We start from the raw sequence: 22,962 nt of genomic DNA, 5'->3' as shown, positions 1-22,962 counted from the left end.
TGTTTGAATTTGTACACTTTTCCTTATTACATCAACTTCGAGACCGAGCCTTATCAACGTTTGTAATAACGGAAGACAGATCAAGTGATTACACTGGGTAAATCGTACCCGTCAACTTAACATTTTTCTTGGGTAGCTTCACCTTGAACTTATTCATTAGGTTTTTTACTATAGGGCGATAGATCCTGGTGAGTCACATTCATGTGATGAATGGCGAGAGGGAGATCGTCCGTCTGTAGAGCAACATCCGTCTCAACTGGTTTGGTATCGAGCAGTATAAAATAACCGTATTTCACCCTGTGAATCAATGGCGGTAATATCGCTAGCGACAAAAACTTTCTAATTCGACAGGGGAAAGTTCAGTTATTTCACCAAGGGCATTTTGTATTTACTCATGACTGTGGGATACAAACTGGTGAAGTCAACGTATAATATGTACGATTGAGGATCACCACCCTAAAACTGGGATTTAACTCTGGATTATTAGCTACGCATTGCCTTCGAACTAGACTACAAAAACCGCCGCGGATGTTTTTACAAATTAATTGATAGAGTTCACCATTCGAAATGAGGGGTGGGGGAGACGAAGTTTTAGAGGAATATAGGAAAGCATCGAGTGAGAGAGAGGTAGAAGTCAGGTAACGGGTGGGCAGGGGTCTAGTCCGAATTGCACCATGGCAGCCTTCCTCCAAGCTAAATAAACGTCCGCTAATAATCCCACATCCATTAACAAATACAAAACGGTATAATCTAGAAGATTGGTGCAATTAGCGGCGTTCCAAACCTTGACCACGTGTGCATAGCCCCCGCTGGAAAGGGTTTTCTCCCGTAAGTTCCGAATCGAAAAACACTCTCGAGAAGGGATGCCGGCTTTCGCAGGATATTGAAGCCCGTCACATAATCATAGGGTAGTACTGTTTACCCGTACCCAAAACTAAATCGAGACAATCCCGAGAATACTGGGTTAACAACTGACGTGCGATTTCGAGGGACCTTTCTGTTTGATATGACTCGAGGCGACACTAGAAAGGGTCCCCCTAATCACGTTGTTGCTATCCACGAATCTCAGATTGCCCGATCTGGCCGAGTAAAATTTTACTACCCTCAAGCGTTTCAGAATTTCAAAATCATGCTGAGCCCCCGCCCCCTCTTTCAAGACCAGGGCGATGTCATATGACAAATTGTGTACGAACAACTGTTAAAGTTGGCTCCTTAAATTGCATATTCAAATTAACACTGTTGACACAGTGTACACACAAAGTTTTGTCCCGTGCCACAAAATGAGCGTGATGTCGCATTTTCGTGACTCCAGCCTTGAATTCGACGTTACATCCTCCGCAATGAGTGCTCGCTTCAAACTTACGGGCGGATTCAGGACTCATATGTAAAGGCATACGCACGCATTTGTTCACGCAATAACGCCCCCCAGTCCCTGGTCATGTTCTGCAAACAATCATCAACGCACTTTCTCTCCGTGACTTAGTCTATGGAATACAATATTCCCCCGTTCTACCGTCAACGATCACGTAGCAGTAAGCGAAAGCTTTCTGTCGAGATACTATTCTCGGATCGTCTTCTCCGGTCTTCGGTTGAATATTATACGCCTCAAAATCCAGGAAAGCCATGTGCGAGATTGGCAGCAGAGCTTTAACTTTAGTAAACTGTTTAAATTGGCCGGGTTCTGGTATTGGGGGTTTTGGGGGTTGTCCCGCCCCTTTTTAGGCCTCACGTACGTACATGAGCCAATCAGGAGGGGGGAGGGGGGTAGCCACGCCCCTTGGGGGGGGTGGGGGGCGGGGGGCGGGGCTAGAAAAGTGGAGTCATATGGGGTCTTTTCCTCGACTCCTACTGTTTCCGGTCCTACCCTTGGGCGAATCCTAGTGGGTGCTGTGATCCATCGTAACCACCCACTTGATGGGTCAAGGTTCAACACTTGCAACTCGCTTCATCACATTTTGTTGTGTCGAAGGCGCTTGTTTTTATGGGTCTCACTTTTCAAACATCCTATTTTGCGTTCAGTTTCTACCTCTCTCTCTACCTCTCCTTCGCCTTCATCTACCATAGCTCTACTAGTAGATTTTCCTAGCTAATATATTTCCTACATAACTATTTCTACAGGCTTCTGCATTCTTAACAATGCGAGTTTGTATGATTATGAAATGTGCCAGCATTTTCTTGTTTTTGTTTAGTTTAGTGGTCTCAAGAGAAAATAAATTAGATAATTAAATATCTTAAATATGGATTATTGTGTCTCAATTGATGAAAACTACTGCGCCAGGTAGAAAAAAAAAGTGCTCTCAAGTTCAAAGCAAATGTAACTGTTGTTTCTCTCTCTCTGGCAGAGAAGACGGTTCAGTGTTATACTAAATAACAGGTACTGGAATTGTAGGTGGATGCATTCCATAGAGATAGAAATGATATCCAATATGATAGGTAGGTTACTCGGTTGTATGAACATATATACAGGGTATTTCGAAATTAAACCACCCCCCCCTCTACAGCATAAACTAAAATTGATATGGGCAAAAACAACAGTAATTCACAACAGGTATTTATTTAAGTTCTCTTTGAGTATTTGATATTTTGTGTGGCCTCCATCTGCCTGTACTACAGCCTGCATTCTTGAGGGGTATGATTTCCGTAAATCACAAAAAAGCTGAGACTCAAACGGCATTTCCCTGACCACTTCAGTCACCTCTCTTCGCAGGTCATCGAGACTTGGTATACCATCATAGTTCACTGTGCGCGCTTCAACACGATCCTTTAAGATACTACCAATGTTTTCACACACATTAAGGTCAGGGGAGCTACCTGGAAATTCACTTGATGAGAAGAAATCGATACCACTGTTTCAAAGCAGCTCCTGGGTCTGAAGAGCCTTGAAACCTGGTGCCTTATAATGCAAAAATGTGATTTCTTCAACAGATAACACATTTTCAGAATCTTTGAGAAAAGGAAATAAATACTTCACCAGTAAGCACAGTTTCTCTGAAGTATGCGTCCATTCCATGACTGTCTTTTTTCTTTAATGATCCACATTAACCATTTGGCTGTGAAACGGAGAAAATGTCCCAAACATTTAGGAAATTTCACAACATGGCGATAGCACACATCATCGCTGATATCATCCAACTTTGCAGCCCAAATGTCATTTTTATGATTAAGCTTCCTGACTGTGTAAATGAAGAATTCATCTGATGTGGCAATATGGAGAAAGTCGGCTTCATCCCAAACTTAAGAAATGAACCAAAAAACATGCATGGTCTTTTCTCTGTTGCTGAGTGATGTTGGGCTTGCTGATAACATAAAATGGCTTGATAACAGATTTTTTTAACTCATGATATACAGCACTATAACTTCTCTTCTTTCCCCTTTTTATTTCTAGTTCAAGCGCCAATTTACATAAAGACTTTCTTGGTCAACCCAATGGCTAAGCTATGATGTCTTTTGACTTCTGAGAAAGGACTTTATCCCTTACAAGATTCTCACCCTTTTCGCGATGACAGTCATATGGATTTTTGTTCCAGTTTCTTTTAACAAAGGATTCATCTCTTTTAATGTATTTAGCTATCCAGGAACGTGAAATGAAGGATGCGCCAGCATCCTTGGCCTCTGTGAAGGTTATAGCCCGGATTCGGTCAATCCATCTGATTTCCTCCAAGTCGTTAGCCATGGCTGTATCTAAGTCCGTCACTCAGTCTGAAAATACAAGAAATGTAAAATGACAAATGACTTAATAGAAACTTAAGATAATGTACTTGGAGATAGCCTATAGCAGAAAACTTCATAACTTTCCATTGTTCTTTGGATTTGATTGTGTTAATTCCAAAACACCCGGTAGTATACTACACAATTAATTAGTCAATGACTGAACACTTGAAAATGGAATTCAAATTTTCATCATCTCTATGAAATTTTCAGTTTTAAAACAATTTGATGATATAGTGTGGTTACACAGTACTGTAGGAGTGTTGGAATACAACATTCTTTAAAACTACTGTGATTCAAATCGACCGTCCGTCACAGAATTGTACAAAGAATTTCCAGTCACATAACATGGATTCCCTGGAAAATGACTTTGTGGTTAATCAAAGGTGTGTTTACTTTTGTTCTGTTACTGAATTGGGACTGAATTTAGATTCCAGGTGATTAATGGTCGCTGAACCGCATTCATTCAAAACAATTCTTATTATTTTTAGGTTTTCAAATAATAAGATAATTGTGAATTGCATATTTACATCCCATTTTAATGTGTTACAAGTAGTCTCAAATATTTCCGACGTTCAGAAAGCTGCCTGCATATTAAACATATACGCAACGTCTTACTAAGGTTGCGTTCGCACCAAACTCGTCGCGTCGAGTCGCGCTAGTTCATGGCTAGTGTCATTTTCGCCTTAAATAGGAAGAGGGATGTTAGTGTTTTCTACTTTGTTTTCATATTGCATTTCAGTTTACGAACGCGAGTTATGTTCTGATAAAATTGTACTCCTTTATATATTTTGTCACTTTTATGTAGGACAAAATGTAATATAATTAAATTTCAGATCATCTTTTCTTTGTATCATATGATATACATTTTAAATCTTAAAACTTACCTATAGTTTTTTAACATGTTTATGGTTGAGTAATTATTATATATATATATATATATATATATATATATATATATAACTAAAAATTATATTATATATATATATATATATATATATATATATATATATATATATATATATATATGTATATATATATATATATATATATATATATATATATATATACAATAATTACTCAACCATAAACATGTTAAAAAACTATAGGTAAGTTTTAAGATTTAAAATGTATCATCATGATACAAAGAAAAGATGAACTGAAATTTAATTATATTACATTTTGTCCTACATAAAAGTGACAAAATATAGGAGTACAAAATTTTATCAGAACATAACTCGCGTTCGTAAACTGAAATGCAATATGAAAACAAAGTAGAAAACACTAACATCCCTCTTCCTATTTAAGGCGAAAATGACACTAGCCATGAACTAGCGCGACTCGACGCGACGAGTTTGGTGCGAACGCAACTTAGTAAGAACGTTGCCGGATTAGTTTAAATGCAAGGCGTTTCTGACGTCGAAATATTTGAGCTACTTGTAACACATTATGGGATGTTTAATATGCGGCAGCTTTCTGAAACGTCGGAAATATTTAGACTACTTGTACATTAAAAATGGGATGAAATATGCAATTCACAATTATCTTATTATTTGAAAACACAAAAATAATAAGAATTGTTTTGAATGAATGCGGTTCAGCGACCATTAATCACCTGGAATCTAAATTCAGTCCCAATTCAGTAACAGAACAAAAGTAAAACACCACCTTTGATTAACCACAAAGTCATTTTCCAGGGAATCCATGTTATGTGACTGGAAATTCTTTGTACAATTCTGTGACGGACGGTCGATTTGAATCACAGTAGTTTTAAAGAATGTTGTATTCCAACACTCCTACAGTACTGTGTAACCACACTATATATATATATATATATATATATATATATATATATATATATATATATATATATATATATATATATATATATCTTGATTTTCGGCTAATTCGTTTAGAATTGTATCTTTTAATTAGTTATCCTGTAAAATTCAATAAAAATGAAACTTACCTTAGAAAAATGGCCATTTTTCCCCTAAGTTGCAATTGCCCCCCCTGTAGGTAGTATTGTTTTTCTTATAGACGAAAAGGTAAATAAAGGAAAATCCCCAAATTTATTTTAACAGATAAGATTAACAAAAAATCCCGCATGAAGAGAGAGAGAGAGAGAGAGAGAGAGAGAGAGAGAGAGAGAGAGAGAGAGAGATCAGACAAAGAAGATACGTACTGCAAAAAATCCCTGAGAGTGAGAGAGAGATTTCAGCAATTTATAACACCAAGGGAAAAGGCAGAGTTAGAAAAATGTTCAGAATATTTCCTGCGATATTTTGATAAATCGAAATATCTCTCGTGGAATATAGAAAATCAACGAAAAATCGAGAGAGAATAAGAGGAGAGTATGTGAACTGGGTATGTCCAGATATTGTTCGAAATATGGAAAGAAGTCTAACACAGGAATAGTCATCTTGTTTATTGTGACTGCCTATTCACTAGTGAGGTTCTTCCTGACTCCTGTTGATGGAGTTAAACAGCCCAAGGAGAAGGAACTGAAGGAGAGAATTGCGACTTGGCGAGACACCATCCGGTGCCAGAGAGAGCAGCAGGTGAACTTGGACAGGATAATTCTTCAGCTACAACAGAGGCTCGACAACAATGAAGAGATTCAGAAGGCGGACGGAAGGGAAGAACACACTCGTGTGAACCAGATCACTCAGGAGGTGTTGCAACAGCAGGCCTGGCAAGAAAGGGCATACTCGCTCAAAGCTGACACGTTGTTCCTGAAGAGGGAGAGCGACCAAGAAAAGAGGGAAAATCGGCAGCTGGAAGACAAGATCCTCAAGATCACAGATGAAAATCAGCAGCTGATGGAAAAGACAAAGGAAATTGGGGAGAGAAACGATGCCCTATGTGAGAGGATAAGGGAACTAACAGTGCGGTTGGCAGAGGCAAACAACCAGGTTGAGAGGCAAGAGGAACTCTTACAACAAAAGGAAAAAGACCCGCAGTTAAAAAGCGAAGAAGCGGCGCGGATGGCGAGGCTCATCCAGGAACAAAAGGACGCGACCGAAAAGCGCGAATCCGGCAGGAAAGACGTCGAGGTCAGGTTCGAACGCCTGCAGAAGGAAATGGAAGAACTCAGGAAGGAAAAGTGTGGACTCCAGTGTGAAGTTGAGGCTGCGAAACTCAAGAGGAAGGAGCTGACATGCCTTCTAGAGAAAGGAAATCGTGGCCGGAGAGGAAGACCGGTGTCCAGGGGGCCCACCACGCATCCCGGGACAGGCAAGCGGGGCCTGCCACGCGTCCCAGGATGGGTGGGCAGGGCCCGCCACTCGTCACGGGCCCGCCATGCATCCCGGGATGGGCGGGCAGCGCCCACCACGTTTCCCAGGACGGGCAGGCAAGGCCCGCTATGTGTCCCAGGAAGGGCGGGCGAGGCCCACCATGTGTCCTGGGATGGGCAGTAGGCCTGCCACATGCCCCAGGACGGGTGGGCGGGGCCCGCCACGTGCCCCGGGACAGGCGGGCGGTGTCCGCCATGTGTCCCGGGACGGACAGGCAAAGCCTGGCACGTGTCCCGGGACGGGTGGGCAGTGCCCGGCATGTGTGGGTGGGGCCTGCCACGTGTCCCGGGAACGGGCGGGTGGGCGAGGCCCATCAAGTGTCCTGGGACGGGCGGCGGGCGGGCGGGGCCCGCCACGTGTCCCGGGTATGGGTGGGTGGGGCCCACCATGTGTTCCGGGATGGACGGGACCCGCCACGTGTCCCGGGACGGGCGGGACCCTCCACGTGTCCCGGGGCGGGCCTTGCCACGTGAGGCTAAGAGTGCGCTGCAACAGCTTGAAAAAAATAAGATTATAGAAAGAGTAGAATTCTCAGATTATGCCTCACCAATTGTTACTGTCAGGAAGCAGAATGGATCCCTTAGGGTTTATGGGGATTTTCGTAAAATAGATGAAATTCTTCATGAATCTAAATTCCCATTACCTAATATGTCAGAATTAATTTCCAGTGTGTCTGGATGTAAGTATTATACCAGGCTTGATCTCAAGAATGCTTATTTGCAAATGGAAGTTGCTCTAGAAAACCGTAAATATTTGGTAATTAACACACATTTGGGTCTATATAGGTATTTACGGTTACCATTTGGTATCCATTTTGTTCCTGCAATATTTCAGAAGTTCATTTCCCAGTTGTTAGCTTCTTATGATTTTGCTTATCCATATCTGGATGATATTGTTATAGGTGGAGACTCACCAGCTGAACATGATAAACGTGCAACTAGTAGAGAGAAGAGCCCCATTAACTGTCCTTGTTTTCAGTCTGTTTCTTTGTTTAGTTTTAAAGAGGTTAACTTTACTGAACACTCGTTCGCATTCAGCATTAGAGCGCGGGAAGCAAAGAGCAGTTAGAGCAAAATTGGCTAGGTCTGAAAAACTAGACTCCTTTTGGGACACTTCTCCCCAGAACTTATCAGATGACTCATTAACGAGATGTATAAGTTCATGTTGCAGTATGGGAAACATTCTCCATTGATCATCCAGCTTTTGAAGTAGTGAGTGGTCATCTGGGGGTACAATCAGAGGAAGCTCAGATGCAAGAGGGAATAAGGAGAGGATTCTTTCTCTGAATTCTGATGAGAGAGCATTTTTTGGACAGAGACAGTTTAACTTTAACAGGACTCCATCATTGAAATTATACCTCTTTATTTCTGTGCATGCCACTACAAGGAAACTTCTACACATGTGAAAAAACTCCTGCTGTTGAGCTTTCTTTTCCTGTATGGAGGGGTTTTTTAATCCCTGCATAACTTTAACTCCTGGGTACATTTGGCTCTGGCTAAGATGCCTGTCATGTCTTTCAGGATTTACAGTATTTAGATCAGTTTTCATTACATAGGTCCTGTCCATAAATGAGAGAAGGAGGTCTCGGAATAGCATAGACACTTTATCATCGAGAACTGTTATTACTGCTTTATCTGCTTGAAAAAAATTGTTGAACTCGGCAAACTTTGGAAGAACCCAGTCAAGGAACATGAAATATAACTTCATGAAAGGATCATGAAGGGAGTTGATAATCAACTTTGTTGCTAATAGTTTCTCAGTGCCCCACACTGTTCCAATAGCCTTTGAACCACGTTACAATTGGAAACAAGCGGCGGCAAGCCATGTACGGACTGAAATAATTTTCTTCTTCTTCAGAAATTAGCCTGATTCATGGACCACTTATATTTGTAATTATATACTTATCAACACCTTAGAATTATCGTACAAACCGTGCGATAATGGAAAATGCTATCGTACATCGTTCCAAGCCCGCTTTTATCGTACATGTACAATAATTATCGTACGTGTGGCAACACTGCATTAGTGGACACCTGATTATATCCTCATATTATGTAGGGTTTATGTAGGCACCACCTAATCATCCTGGAATAAATCAAACCAAATATTACTGACATGGATATTCACCAAAAGCAGATTTCACCAAATTAAGGTAAAGGCATCTTTCTTCAAGACTGCAGATAAAAAACGAACAGAATTATAATGACATCCTACAACGATAAACCACAATCATAACCATAAAACGTTCCATTTTTGCCATATTATATAACAAATTCATATTTAAAGCATAAATAATACTATTTCGTAACATTTTAAATGCTTTCAGCGTAATATTTATGCAAAAAGTCTGGGTGACATCTATTGACAATTAGAATAACTATATAAAAAAGTTTATAAAGAGTAAATGGCAACTTTATATTTGCACCGAAGATTTAACCTTCTATTCTATGTAAAATATAAGATATTTTATCTAAATAATGTAGGATATAGATTAATAATAAATAATCATTTTCCGTAGTTCTAAAGATCAATAATTCTTATGAGACAATTTAATAAGATAAACCAGATTAAAAACATTACATAGCAACTACTGGATTTTTAGGTGTTTTGCAATGTATAACAATTGTATAAACTTCAATAATTTTGCACAGGGGAATATTTTGAAACAAAATTCAATTGGTATTTCCAAAAAAGTAATATATATCATAGAGCAATAAAAATTAATAATATTGCTGTATTTTAATTAAGAAAGATTAATGCTTGAAGGTATTCCGCTAATAATGTTTGGTAAAAGAAGCTGACAGATGATTTTGAAAAGTTGACACAATGATATAAGTAAAACACGAATTCATATTCAGAATACTTAAACATGAGATTTACAAGGGAGAAATTATGCAAAATCATTTATTCATAAATACAGATGATTGAATTGCTAGATATTACTGGAAAAATTAAATTGTTGGAGCTTTTGTTTTGACATTTTGTAAATTATTTTGTAAACAATATTTTTTAAGAGTAACTGAACTAAATAGTAAATTCAACAACATTGAATTAGCCACATAGTAAATGATCAATTATAAATTGATAATTAAAAATTCTAAACTATATCCATAAGTACACAAATGAACCAGAACAAGAGAACTTGAAAGTTTTATAAAAAAAATAATTCTAAATAGTCGTTGGCAGCATATTGCAAATGGCAAATACAAAGAAGATATAATCTAGTATTCCATTAATTTTTGAGAAAATTAAGTCTTTATTATGTAGAATCAATTATTAAATAATTAAAAGCTAATTAGCTACTAAAGTTAATCAGCTGAAGTTACGAAATAATAAAAGCATTTATGTAAAATAATAACAGGAAACATCAGTAAGCTCAGTAACTTAAACTCTTTTGATATGAGACAATTTACTGCTAAAGATTTTAGTATGTGCAAGATTAAAACTATAATACAAGAGAAATTGCCACATTTCAAGAAAAATTTGTACAAAATTTGTATTTTTTTAAAACTTACATATCCTTATCATATCCTTACTTTAGGCCTATTCCCCTGCAAAAAAAATCGTCTGCTCAGTTTAATTAGCTGGCCATTAACTGCATCAGACTATTGTGTATATTTTTCAATAAGCATCTTAAAAATATTCATAAAACGCTAATGATGAGTGATTAATATATTTCAAAACATTAATAAAAATGTTGTCAATACTGTCGTATCTTATTGTAAAATAAATAATCTTTTAGGAGCTATGCATTACAAGTTTTGGCAACACTAAGTTATACATAAACGTTAAACTTTTCAAATATATATTTACGGATTGCTCTTTGAGCAAGAGCCCGTGTTGGCATAATGCCAGCTTAATCTAAAACAGCAAAATATAAATATTTCAATAGGGAATGAATGAATTCTTAATTGAAAGTTAAATAAACAAATTAGTGTTGTATACATACGCAGGTGGTACTACCAGAATAATTAAGCAAAATTGGGGTTTAGTCAGTGTCTCGGAGGAAACTATCCTGTTATAATAGAACTCAGTTGTTGACTAAATAAAAAAAATCCTCTTCTATATGCTCTCAAAAACAAATATAACATCTATTTAAAAAAAATTAATAGAAATAGGAACAATTCACTATTATATAATTGACATCTTATTACGATTATTTTAAAACATCAATTTGTGTAGTTTTGTGGTCCAGAGAACTGGAGCCTCTAAGTGCTTGGAAACATCTCATAGGCTAGCTAGCCTATGGGCACATTATTTAATACGATACACAAATGAGTTTTAAAAGCCCAATGACCTTGCGTGAAGAACGAGATTTTTAGTTACGGTGCAAGTATGGTTGCGGGAAGAGCACACCTCTCTTCTATAGTTAGCCTCATTTTCACGGTAGCTGTTTTCTTTTCCTAACGTAGACTAGCTTTACAGAAAACTGAAATGAAACGGATTCTTCTCTTTTACTTAATCAAATGTACTACAGAGTTCAAGTCCAGCCCAATGTATTTAGTACACTTATCCTGACACAGGCTCTTGCTCAGTGGCATCACATAATAACTATTTACCTCAGCGATTTTCGAAGATCATTTAAAGTTTCCTAGTATTCAGAAAACTGTTTACCTTATAGATGACAAAACGTATATACTAATATAAATATGGATAGTATTGATGAGCACTGAAGCGCATAACAAACGCCAAGTATTTTATCAATCCTTTGTCACGTTAACGGCAACGTTTTCAAAACTGAGAAGAGTGGAATGAAAAATTGATTTCTTAAAACTATTGTCTAAATAATTGTCCCTATTAAAAAAACACAGCAATTGCTGTAGCCTAAATTAGAGCCAAGAGTGAAAAAGAAAAACCAGAATAGAATAATTCCATAAAGCATTCATTCTGTCCATCTGTATGAAAACTACTCACAGTTTCTAAAACTATCAGGAATTCAAATCTTTTGAAAACGTCAAGTTCCTCAACAGACACAAAACTATTACTCGATCAATCACAAATTCATCACTCAAAACTCGGGAAAGAGGGACTTACGAGTCTGAAAACATAGGACACTTGACCAAACATGCGCTGTTGAGTCATGGGGTCTTAAGCCGGAAGTTAAATACCCTTGGTTGCCCTGCAATTTATAAACCTGTGGCAAAAGTTTATGGCCGTTTCCGATGCAGAAGGTGGTTTCCTATCTCCTTGGCATATTACTGTAAAAAACTGGACTGTTCATTTTGTAACTTTATATTTCTCGTTACTACCTAAGAACCTTCCCAAAATGATTCACTAAGCCTCCTTGGTATTCGTCTTTCTCTTCGGAGATATTCCCCAAAACAAACAAGTCATTCTCGTGTAAGGACAACGCTTATTCATAATTTTCTCTGTACATAATTCATCATTCGCGTTGTTCTCACTTCCCCCTGAGAAAGCATTCAGCGGGCTTTCCGTCAGTGTATAAAGCTTATATAACCACATATTGTGTACTTTTATATTTTGTATTTTATGTCTCTCAAGAAACACAAATCGGGTCTCGCCGACCCACTTTTACTCTCTCGCGGGTCGGTGACCACATTTCCGTCCGCATGCTGTATATTTATATTTCCCTGGACTGTAATAAAAATCAGTACACTTCTACCTGCCTCTTTGTCAACCTCTTACAACTGGTGACCTCCCGGTTTGGACGGTGACCCAAGCGGTTTTGGCTCAGCCATTAAGGGACTCACTACCGCCGCTCACCTTCAGAGATCTTTAACGGACTCATACGGCGCCTCAGTATAGATCTCTGAAAGCTCCTACCGTGGAAAAAAAACCAACGCCTCTAACGGACTAAATACGGCATACCTGCCCAAGGTGTGTTCAGGCGTTTCCTCAAACGGTTTGGCCCGCCATTCACGACTCTGTCGACCGTTTTTGTGAGAGAGGACAATGGGCGCAAACAGTACCTCGCGGGAAACCTCGCGGAAACCCGGGCCTCCCCCCGCCCCAGCGACGGACTCTGACACAGCGGTCCGCTCAAGCTGTCAAATTGCCCCCCTTCACAACGGCTGACCCGTTTTCCTGGTTCTTCCGAGCCGAAGGGCAATTCCGGATCGCGGGGCTCACAAACAAAGTGCTGCAGGCTGACCTCGTCGCAGCGGCTCTCCCGACAGAGGTGCTCGGCCGAATATCTAACTGGCTGACCGGTCGAGCACGAATCGGACTTGTCACGCTCGACGAGATAAAAGAAAGGCTCTTGACAGCCTATTCCGTGCTATCGCTGAAGGGCCGCCCGCGCCCTCGACTTAGTCGCGAACCCCATGCGCGGCGCCGACACCCAAGATGCCTGGGACACTGTGATGGGCCTCGTCCGTCTGCCCGAAATAGGCCCCGACGGAAAAAAGGTAGAGATCAGCCTGAGCCGCGAAATATTCCTGCGGCAACTCGAGCCGGACGTCCGAAAGCAGCTGACCGACGCGTACATCCTAGAGGACGACGAACTACTAGAAAAGGCAAAGAAGCTGACGTTGTCAAACAATGCCGCGAAGCTCGCCGCCCCCCCCGATCCTCCGTGTGCCTGGCCGCAGAGAAGGAAGAAGACGACGACGACCCAACGCAAGAGATTGGCGCCGTATCCCAAGGGAAGGAAGCCTCCACACGCAGCGAGGTGAAAACTCCTGGTGCCGCTTCCACCGGAGGTTCGGGAGATTCGCCAGGAGGTGCGAAAGCCCTTGCACCTTCCAACAGTCAAAAAAAACGACGACGGCAAACAAAACCAAGGCCGGCCCGTGGCAACGGCCGCGTCGGAACCACACACCAGGGTAGTAGGGTTCTACGTCCGCGACGCGATCTCCGGCCGGAGGATGTTGGTAGATACGGGGGGCAATGCACTCGATATTCCCGCCGTCAGGAAAAAGACCGTAGCCGCGAGCCCGACAAAACAACCTCCCTCGTCGCCGCAAACGGGACCCCCATCCGTTCCTACGGCACGAAGCCCCTCGAGATATCCATCTTGGGGCGAAACTACGTCTGGGAATTCACAATCGCGGACGTCAGGATCCCGCTACTGGGGGCAGATTTCCTGGCGCAGAACGACCTCCTGGTGGACGTGGGCCGCAAACGCCTCCTCGACACGGGGGACATGCCTTCCCTTCCACTAGCAGCAGGCCCGGGCGCCCCTACAATTTGTACCATCGCCCCCACAAATACGGCAACCTCCTGCAGGAGTTCCCCGAAGTCTTCAAGCCGGAAACTCGTCAGGCGGCAGGGACGCCGCCCAAGCACGGGATATTCCACCACATAGCCACCACAGGCCCCCCGACACACGCGAAGTTCCGACGACTCCCTCCAGGCCGCCGCCTCCAGGAGGCGAAGCAGGCGTTCTCGGAGATGGAACGGATGGGCATCTGCAAGAAAGCAATCGAGCCCTTGGGCGTCGCCCCTGCACATGGTACAGAAACCTGACGGCACTGGAGGCCCTGCGGAGACTACAGAAGACTCAACCTCGTTACAATCCCCGACCAATACCCCTTGCCAAACATGCAGGATTTGACAGGGGCCCTTCATGGGGCGAAGGTCTTCACAAAAATGGACCTCTTAAAATCCTATTTCCAGGTTCCAGTGCACCCCGAGGATGTCCCCAAGACTGCCATCATCACGCCTTTTGGCTCCTTCGTGTTCCATTACTCAACCTTCGGCCTGAGGAATGCAGGGGCCACTTCCAGCGCCTGATGGACAGCATCCTGGGACCTGCCCTTCTGCGTCTGCTACGTCGACGATATCTTGATTTTTTCCAGGTCCTTGGAGGAGCACCTACATCACGTCCGAGCGGGTCCTGAAGCGCCTGCAGGAAAACGGGCTGGTCGTCCGTTTCGACAAATGCACCTTCGGCGCCGAGAAGGTGGACTTCCTCGGACACGAGATCTCCGCGACGGGCGTGCGCCCCATGCCTCGAAGGTAGGCGTGGTGCAGAAGTTCCCAACACCAACCACGGTCAAGTCCCTGCAGGAGTTCATCGGAATGGTCAATTACTACCGCCGATTCATCCCCTCCGCCGCCCGCACCATGTCTCCTCTAACACAGGTCTGAAAGGGAAACCAAAGGCCCTAACGTGGGAGGCCGAACAAGAGAAGGCTTTCAACGAGACGAAGAGGGCCCTCGCCAGAGCGGCGACATTATGGCCACCAAGACCAAATGCTGCACCTTTTATTTACGCCTCACCACCGACGCCAGCAACGTCGCCTGCGGGGCTGTCCTCGAGCAGGTGGTCCAGGGCGCCCCAGCCACTCGCCTTCTAAAAGCTAAAAAACTATCAGCCGCCGAGACGAGGTACAGCACGTTCGACCGCGAACTCCTGGCAGTGTACCAAGCAGTGCGACATTTCCGCTACCTCCTCGAGGGCTCCCCCTTTACGATCAGGACGGACCACCTCCCTTTGGTACACGCCTTCACCAAGGCGGGCGACGCTGGTCAGCGAGACAACAGAGGCACTAGCAGCCATCGCAGAGTTCGGTTGCACCATCCAGTACGTGCTGGCGAGAAGAACCCCGTGGCAGACGCCCTATCGAGGATAGAAATCAACGCCTGCGTCTCGGGGTCGACTACGAAGACCTCGCCCGGGAACAGGCTGTTTCGACCCGGAAACTGCCGCATACCGCACTGCTATCACCGCCCTCAATGTGGGAAGACGTGCCTTTCTGACCGCAGGCATGACGCTCCTCTGCGACATCAGCACGGGCCGCCGCCGCCCGCTGATCCCAGCCTCCCCCGAAGGAAAGCCGTGTTCGACGTCATACACGGACTCTCGCACCCCTCGGGCCGGACGACGGTGCGCCTCCTGACGGAGAAATTCGTCTGGCATGGAATTCGGAAGGACTCCCTCGAGTGGGCCAGGACCTGCGTGCCTTGCCAAACTAGCAAAATCAGTCGGCACACGGAGTCAGGCGTGGGGAAATTTCCGCAGCCGAAAACGAAGATTCGGCCAACATCCACATAGACGTCGTTGGCCCCTGCCCCCGTCGGAAGGCGCCAGGTACCTCCTGACGGTAATCGATCGCTCCACCAGATGGCCCGAGGCAACGCCGATGTCGGAGGCGACACGAAAGCATGTGCCGAAGCACTCCTCGCCAGCTGGATCAGTCGATTCGGAGTGCAGACGAAATCACGACAGACCGCGGACCAGTTTTCCTGTCGGAGTTGTGGACTGCCCTGGCCCGCCTAATGGGAACGTCGCTACATGCCACACCGCCGCCTACAACCCAGCAGCTAACGGCATGGTGGAGAGAGTCCACCGTTCGATCAAGGCTTCCCTGATGGCGCGCTGCACCGACGAAAATTGGAAGAGCCAACTACCGTGGGTCCTCCTCGGTCTCAGGACTGCCCCGCGGGCAAACGGCGAAGCATCACCCGCGGAGAAGGTATACGGGGAGCCATTAACAGTCCCTGGCGAGTTCTTCCCGACCAATGCGACGACGCTGACGTCTCCATCGCCAGGCTTCGGGAATCCGCCGGGAAGTTCACGCCCTGCGTCAAAACCTTCTACCGACAGAACCAAACGTTTCCTCCCGAAGGCCCTATCATCGTGCAAGCACGTCTTCGTCAGGGACGACGCCCGCCGCCCGCCTCTAACGAGACCCTACCGCGGTCCCTTCCGCGTCCTACGACGCACTGACAAGGCATATCTCTTATCCATCAACGGTCGCGAGGACTGGGTCACAATCGATCGCCTGAAACCAGCCTTCATCATGGACGAGGACCTCGCAGACGCGGATTCCACAGGGCGGCCTCAATCTTCCTCGGAAAAAAAAGCGACTCCTTCGATCGCCAACCTCCTAGACCGTAGCCGCGGCCGCCCTCGAAAGACGGTCGAACCCCCCGAGGATCACCTCAGGGGAGGCATCCCCGTCCCCGGAAAACCCGAGGATCTACCACAACAACTAATATCAACGCACCCGGGGGCGCCTCCGCCGTCCAGCTCGCTTCCGCGAGTGACTACCCGAAGTACAAAGAAGTCAGCACCAACAATCTTACCTAATTATTGTCTTAGGGGGGGAGTATTTGTAAGGACAACGCTTATTACATAATTTTCTCTGTACATAATTCATCATTCGCGTTGTTCTCACTTCCCCCTGAGAAAGCATTCAGCGGGCTTTCCGTCAGTGTATAAAGCTTATATAACCACATATTGTGTACTTTTATATTTTGTATTTTATGTCTCTCAAGAAACACAAATCGGGTCTCGCCGACCCACTTTTACTCTCTCCGCGGGTCGGTGACCACATTTCCGTCCGCATGCTGTATATTTATATTTCCCTGGACTGTAATAAAAATCAGTACACTTCTACCTGCCTCTTGTCAACCTCTTACACTCGGCATGCTGTTCGATGCCTTGCCCTTTGGCATGTCGGCTGCTTACTTAATTTTGCACTGGTGAGTGTTGCTGCCCAGCGCAAATCACTTCCTGCCATGATGAAAATAGAAATATCTTCTCTAGGATCTCCATCAACCGATTCCGAAGAGTTTTTGTTTAAAAAATTCACAAGAATTGTAGTGCATTCAGGAAGTCGCTAAAAGACCATCAAATTTCTCAAGTGAATTGTTAAAATTTCTTTAATAATTTTACTGTAGCAATAAGTTTTGCAGTTAGGAAAAAGAGCCAGAATGGGGGAACAGGGTTGCATAGGCAACCTGAAGATTCCACTGGCTACTCCTTATGCCATCCCAGAACAAAGACCATTTCTATTCAGATATCATGAGTTATGAGACTTGCGTCATTCTCATACCAACATCCCTCCCCCCCAAAAAAAAAAAAAATTGCCACCGTTTGCAGTGAAAACTGAGTTGGTCATGCTGCGTAGAAGAAGACCCATTTACAGTTATACAGTTAAAGGTAGTGTGGCACCTCAAAGAATGTCTGCAGACGCTCTGCAAAACAAGTGCATATAATAATACCTAAAATTCAAGCACCTTAGGCACTGATAGTTTCGTGCTGTAACAAGGCTCGTGGAAGAAGGCCAAATAATATACCTTTTTTGTCTTGTCAATCTCTCGAGCAATTTTAAAGGCCCGTACCTAGTTTTTCTTTTATGGGGGAGGGTCGTTTTTTCCAAAACTGGACCATTTCTTCTATAAATATCTTTGCATATGTAGGTATATACAAGATGAAATACTTGAAAATGTTAGTTTTATTTTATTATAAGAAGAAGAAAAAATTGGAAGGGTATGCAGTCTATGCCCTTCTACCCGATTAGATGTTATTCAAACTACTGACTTTGGTTAACAGAATTTTACTTATAATGTTGAAAGTTTGCACTGAAATTCAAGAATATTTCTTCAGTTTTATTGATTGATTAATTTATTATGTTAAAGACAACTGCACATTACTTTATTTCTTGTTATGTTATATACCTCGACTTAACAAAAAAACAATAATTATTTATTACTTTGCAAGTACAGTTCAATGATAAGGATAGTCACAGAAAATACGAACTTCCAGAAATACTTGGGGGGGGAGGGGCATGGTCGTTCGACCGCCCCCCTCCCCAACCTCGGTACGTGCCTGTAACAGTTACCTTATAGATCAAGGTCTCAAGGTGGCTATTAACAACAAAATAAGAGGATGGTATTCCAATGATGATTTAACAAAATATCTGAAGTATAGACCATTTATGTCATTATTGACATAAAATGAGACAATTTTCCGACTGGATGGACGGAAGGAACGAGTGTGAGGGAAGGAAGCCATAATATCCACGATGCACGAGTGTGAACACGGTAGATGAGAATGGCATATACTAGTACAGTATATGGTGGGTGTTCAACACAATGCTAGAGAACCTTCTGCGCTTGCGCATGTGGCAGGTAAAGTCGTGGAAGCTTTCTGCACCGGGGTTCATCCAAGATTTAGCTATTAAAGTATGACCCTGTTTGGGAAATGCTTAGTGATGATATATAATATATATATATATATATATATATATATATATATATATATATATAGATATATATATATGTGTGTGTGTGTGTGTACTTTCATAGTCGAAATGGAATGGTCCGAGTATCGAGTGACGAACCAGAATTCAACAGGAATATGTACCAAATAGTCGTAACCAATTGTCACTTTTGAGTGATGAATGAATAATGTCCCTGTCGCCCATGTATCAGTCCATAAAGGTCATTGCAGATGCACTTACCATTCATAATGCCTTTTGGTTTTTAAATATTTAAAATTCCCAACGTAAAGAGAATCCGATATCAGTGACTTACTGCCTAAATTTATTAAATAAAAAAATATTATATAAAAATATATATTTATAAATAAATTTATATTATATTAATTATATATAAAATATATATATAATTATTATATATATATATATATATATATATATATATTTATATATATATAGTATATATATATAGTATATAGTGTATTTATATTACATATACAGTGTATGTGTCCGTGCGTTAATGAAACACTTAAGTCGTGGTGTGAATGTTAACCATCCGGAAAAGCGTTAATAGTAAAATAAAACGATAATGCATTCTTTTCAAATAGATCAGCGATGTCTTCAGCTTGACATCTGCATTCATAATACATTGCAGTGTAAAATAATCTGAAGGCTGTCGACGCTTTATCACCGATTCCTTCTGTTTCTCGAAACCGCTTTTTTACTTATCCCCTGTCTTTTACGGCCATCTGTCTTCGGTCAGTTTCAATTGATGGCAGCATGATTGACAGGGACGATTAAAAAAAATGATCATAAAAGATAAAAGAAAGGTGACAGAGATCTGGCAGGTGATTTTGGGACTTATTTTGAATTGATTGGAACGAGTTCTATTGTTCCAGGAAGACTTCTACGATGGGTGCGCAGCTGAAGTGGTCTTTCCTTGAAGACGTTTTTGTATAAAAAGTTGAATTCCGTAACTTTTTATCTGTGGAGGGCACTAGGACGAAAACTATATCTTATGGTAGAGTGAAAATGATCCTTCTTATTGATTGGCTTCTTTCTTCATGGCACATTTCATGTCCATGAATTGGGAATGAAATGATTCCCGGAGTTGTTCTATTTTTTTCTTTTGTCAAGCATAGAAGATCCCTCGCCAAACTGCTTATCACAGGCTAGTAATCGTCACTGAGAATAATCATTCTGTTTTCGCAGTTTATTATGAAATAAATGATTATCGTAAAAAATCAGCCTTATTTGGTCTAAACAAAAATTATTTTCCAAATTACAGTCGCTGTTGTTGTCATTTTAAATGTTCCTGTACTAGCATATCTCTCGGTTTCTTTCTGGGTATTTTCCCACAATGGAGGGACTGCTCACCAGACCATTTCAGACATTGATAAAGACCTCCTTTGGTTGGGGAGTAACAGGCAATCTCAATCGCTGACAGAGGATTTAGGACTGAATAACAATACCCTATTGTATGAACGTTCTTTCTGCATGAGGGACTATTTACTGGCCTATTCTATGAACGTTATTTCTGCACGAGGGACTATTTACTGGCAGTGTGATTATTCTTATGTAGAGTTCCTTCACCCTTTCACCTTACTACATTCTATAGGCCTGTACAGAGGGTTTACCAGCAAACCGTCGATTTCCATAGTCTCACCGTATTACTCACCCCATTAGTATAGACCTAAAAAATAGATCCTACTAGATACGATGGTCATCTCCGTTGAATTGCCAAACAGCTATTACCTTCCTTCCTTGGTCTTCCTCTCGTTAATATGTTCAAATTTTGGAAACATACACATGTTTCCCCTACCTATCGTCGTTCATTCACCCCCCCCCCCTCTTGATTAGCTTCTTACCTTTTTTTATGGTTTTTGTTTACATCCAACTTCAGCATTTAACTTCCACAAGGAAAAACGTGTTCGACAATCTCTCAAAACTTTTCAGGTTTGGCTTCCGTAGAAACTATCCTTCTATTCCAAATCTTTCCTCAAGACCCAGCTAAAATTCGCACTCTCATTCTTTTGGAACTTTTCCCTTTCCTGGCATAACTTGCACCTGGTCAACCACGCTGTCACACTGTTGCTGCTGTAGGCTACTTCAGCACCTCACTGGTAATTCCGTCAACTTCTCCATTCTTGAACGTCCTACATCCTGAACAGACTTTTTCATAAACATTCATAAATCAACACTAACCCTTCCTACTCATCACAAGACTACGTATATAATCTTCTCTATACTCTGTTGTTTTCCATCTGTCCTCCCGCCTGTGGTGTTTCCGTATGGTAACACTGCGTCCCGGGCTCTAGATAGTTACATTCAGCTTACATTCAACAATTACAATAATGTCCTATTTTGAATATTAACGGTGTAATTCGAATACAGTAAATTATCAAAACAATTTTCAGTTGCAAATGTACACCCAGATATCCTTTTATTTACATGAAACTTACACATACCGTAACTATTTAAAGCCCGGGACGCAGTGTTACCATACAAAAACACCACAGGCGGATGGACGGACAGATGGAAAAAAACAGAGTATAGGTACCTTTTTTTCCAATTCTTAAACAGCTTTGCTTGAAGTCTTCTCACTGCAGTTACAGTGATTTTTGTCGTGTTGTATGCTTTCGATCTTAAACTAGGCATTGATCCTAAAAAAAAAAGTCTTTAATCCTAAGGCACTGAAACCTGCTGAATACTTTGCATATTCCGAGCTGTTTTGAAAATATTTCGGTTACGTTAAGCGAGCAGTTGTTCAGAAGTTTACAATGGGTTGGTTTTCACTACTTGCTCATGTACAAATAGATTAAACCAAATATATATGTTAAGATTCTCCCTCCCTCTATATATATATATATAGATATATAGGTATATATATATATATAATATATATATTATATGTATATATATATATATATATACATATATATAAATATATATATATATATAATATATATATATATATATATATATATATATATATATATATAATATCCGAGGGCAGAGTAAGGACATTTTCATCATTATGATTTTTAGTTTATTGGCGTTCACATTTTTCAGTTATCTCACTTCTGTTTAGAAGGGGTACAACCAAGAGCCACAAAATTAATTCCATCCAGGAGGCAAATAGGTTACCAAAGACGACCAGAGAGCCTGAATAATATATGGCTTCGAAACACGACGATTGCGTGGACAACGGATAGAAACTTTCAAAATACTAAAAGGCATAACAAAAGTAGACAGTAACCTATTTACGTTAAATGAAAACCAGACAAGAAATAATGTGTGGGAACTTACAAGATATGTGACACATGGAATAAACTGCCACCAGAAGTTGTAAACAGCAACAGTGTTGAGGATTTAAAAGAAAGCTAGACAAAATCATTAGGACACTGCGAATGAACTGTAAAGCCTGCTCTAAGAGATAAGTGAGCACACGATGTCTCCTCGGATGTACTATAATAAGTCTTTGAGACATCCTAATTTTTGTAACTTCTCTGTCCCTGACTGCTGGACAAAAAGAAAAAAAAAATGAGCGAACGGAAGATGACTGATATTTGAGAGAGAGAGAGAGAGAGAGAGAGAGAGAGAGAGCTTCCGATTCGTCCACTGATGATGAAATCTAAAAGCATTTATTGATTTCGCGGGACAGCAAGTATCTAGCGGATCCGTTACGGTCATTTCCGTCTGACTCCTGCAGCGAAGAGGGCGCTTGACTCAGGAAAGCTGAATGCGACCGGAGGTTCCATCCACTGGATCGCCAAGCTTCATTCCAGCTTTCGAACTGCAAAGTTGTTGTCGATTCAGCCAGTTACTTGGCCATCATGAAGAGCTTAACGCTTCTCATATACTTCCTAAGCTTGATTGGAAGACAGTGTGAAGGCTCGGCCACCTTTAATTCACTTCCACGCAAGTTTTCTTCGATAGACGACGACTTTTGGGAAATAGGCGACGGAGAGCAGATCAGGCAGTTAATGAAGGGTTTGTTTTCGGGTCCCTTGAAAGGGGAACGTACGACGATTATCATCCCT

The 22,962-nt window shown here is 42.0% G+C and overlaps 1 protein-coding gene across 1 annotated transcript in view; it reads left to right on the top strand.

The window, feature by feature from the left end:
• The first annotated feature begins 22,560 nt into the window (after positions 1-22,560).
• Positions 22,561-22,962, top strand: part of LOC135208254 (ionotropic receptor 21a-like) — a 40,874-nt gene continuing 40,472 nt past the window's right edge. The window contains exon 1 of the mRNA XM_064240370.1: positions 22,561-22,962. This exon is cut by the window's right edge and continues 975 nt beyond it. The gene's annotated coding sequence lies outside the window, so the exon portion shown is untranslated.

Source organism: Macrobrachium nipponense, chromosome 35 (genome assembly GCF_015104395.2).
Source record: "Macrobrachium nipponense isolate FS-2020 chromosome 35, ASM1510439v2, whole genome shotgun sequence".
NCBI classification, from domain to species: Eukaryota; Metazoa; Arthropoda; class Malacostraca; order Decapoda; family Palaemonidae; genus Macrobrachium; species Macrobrachium nipponense.
Note: the sequence above shows the minus strand (reverse complement) of the source record. Positions and strands in the feature narration are given on the sequence as shown.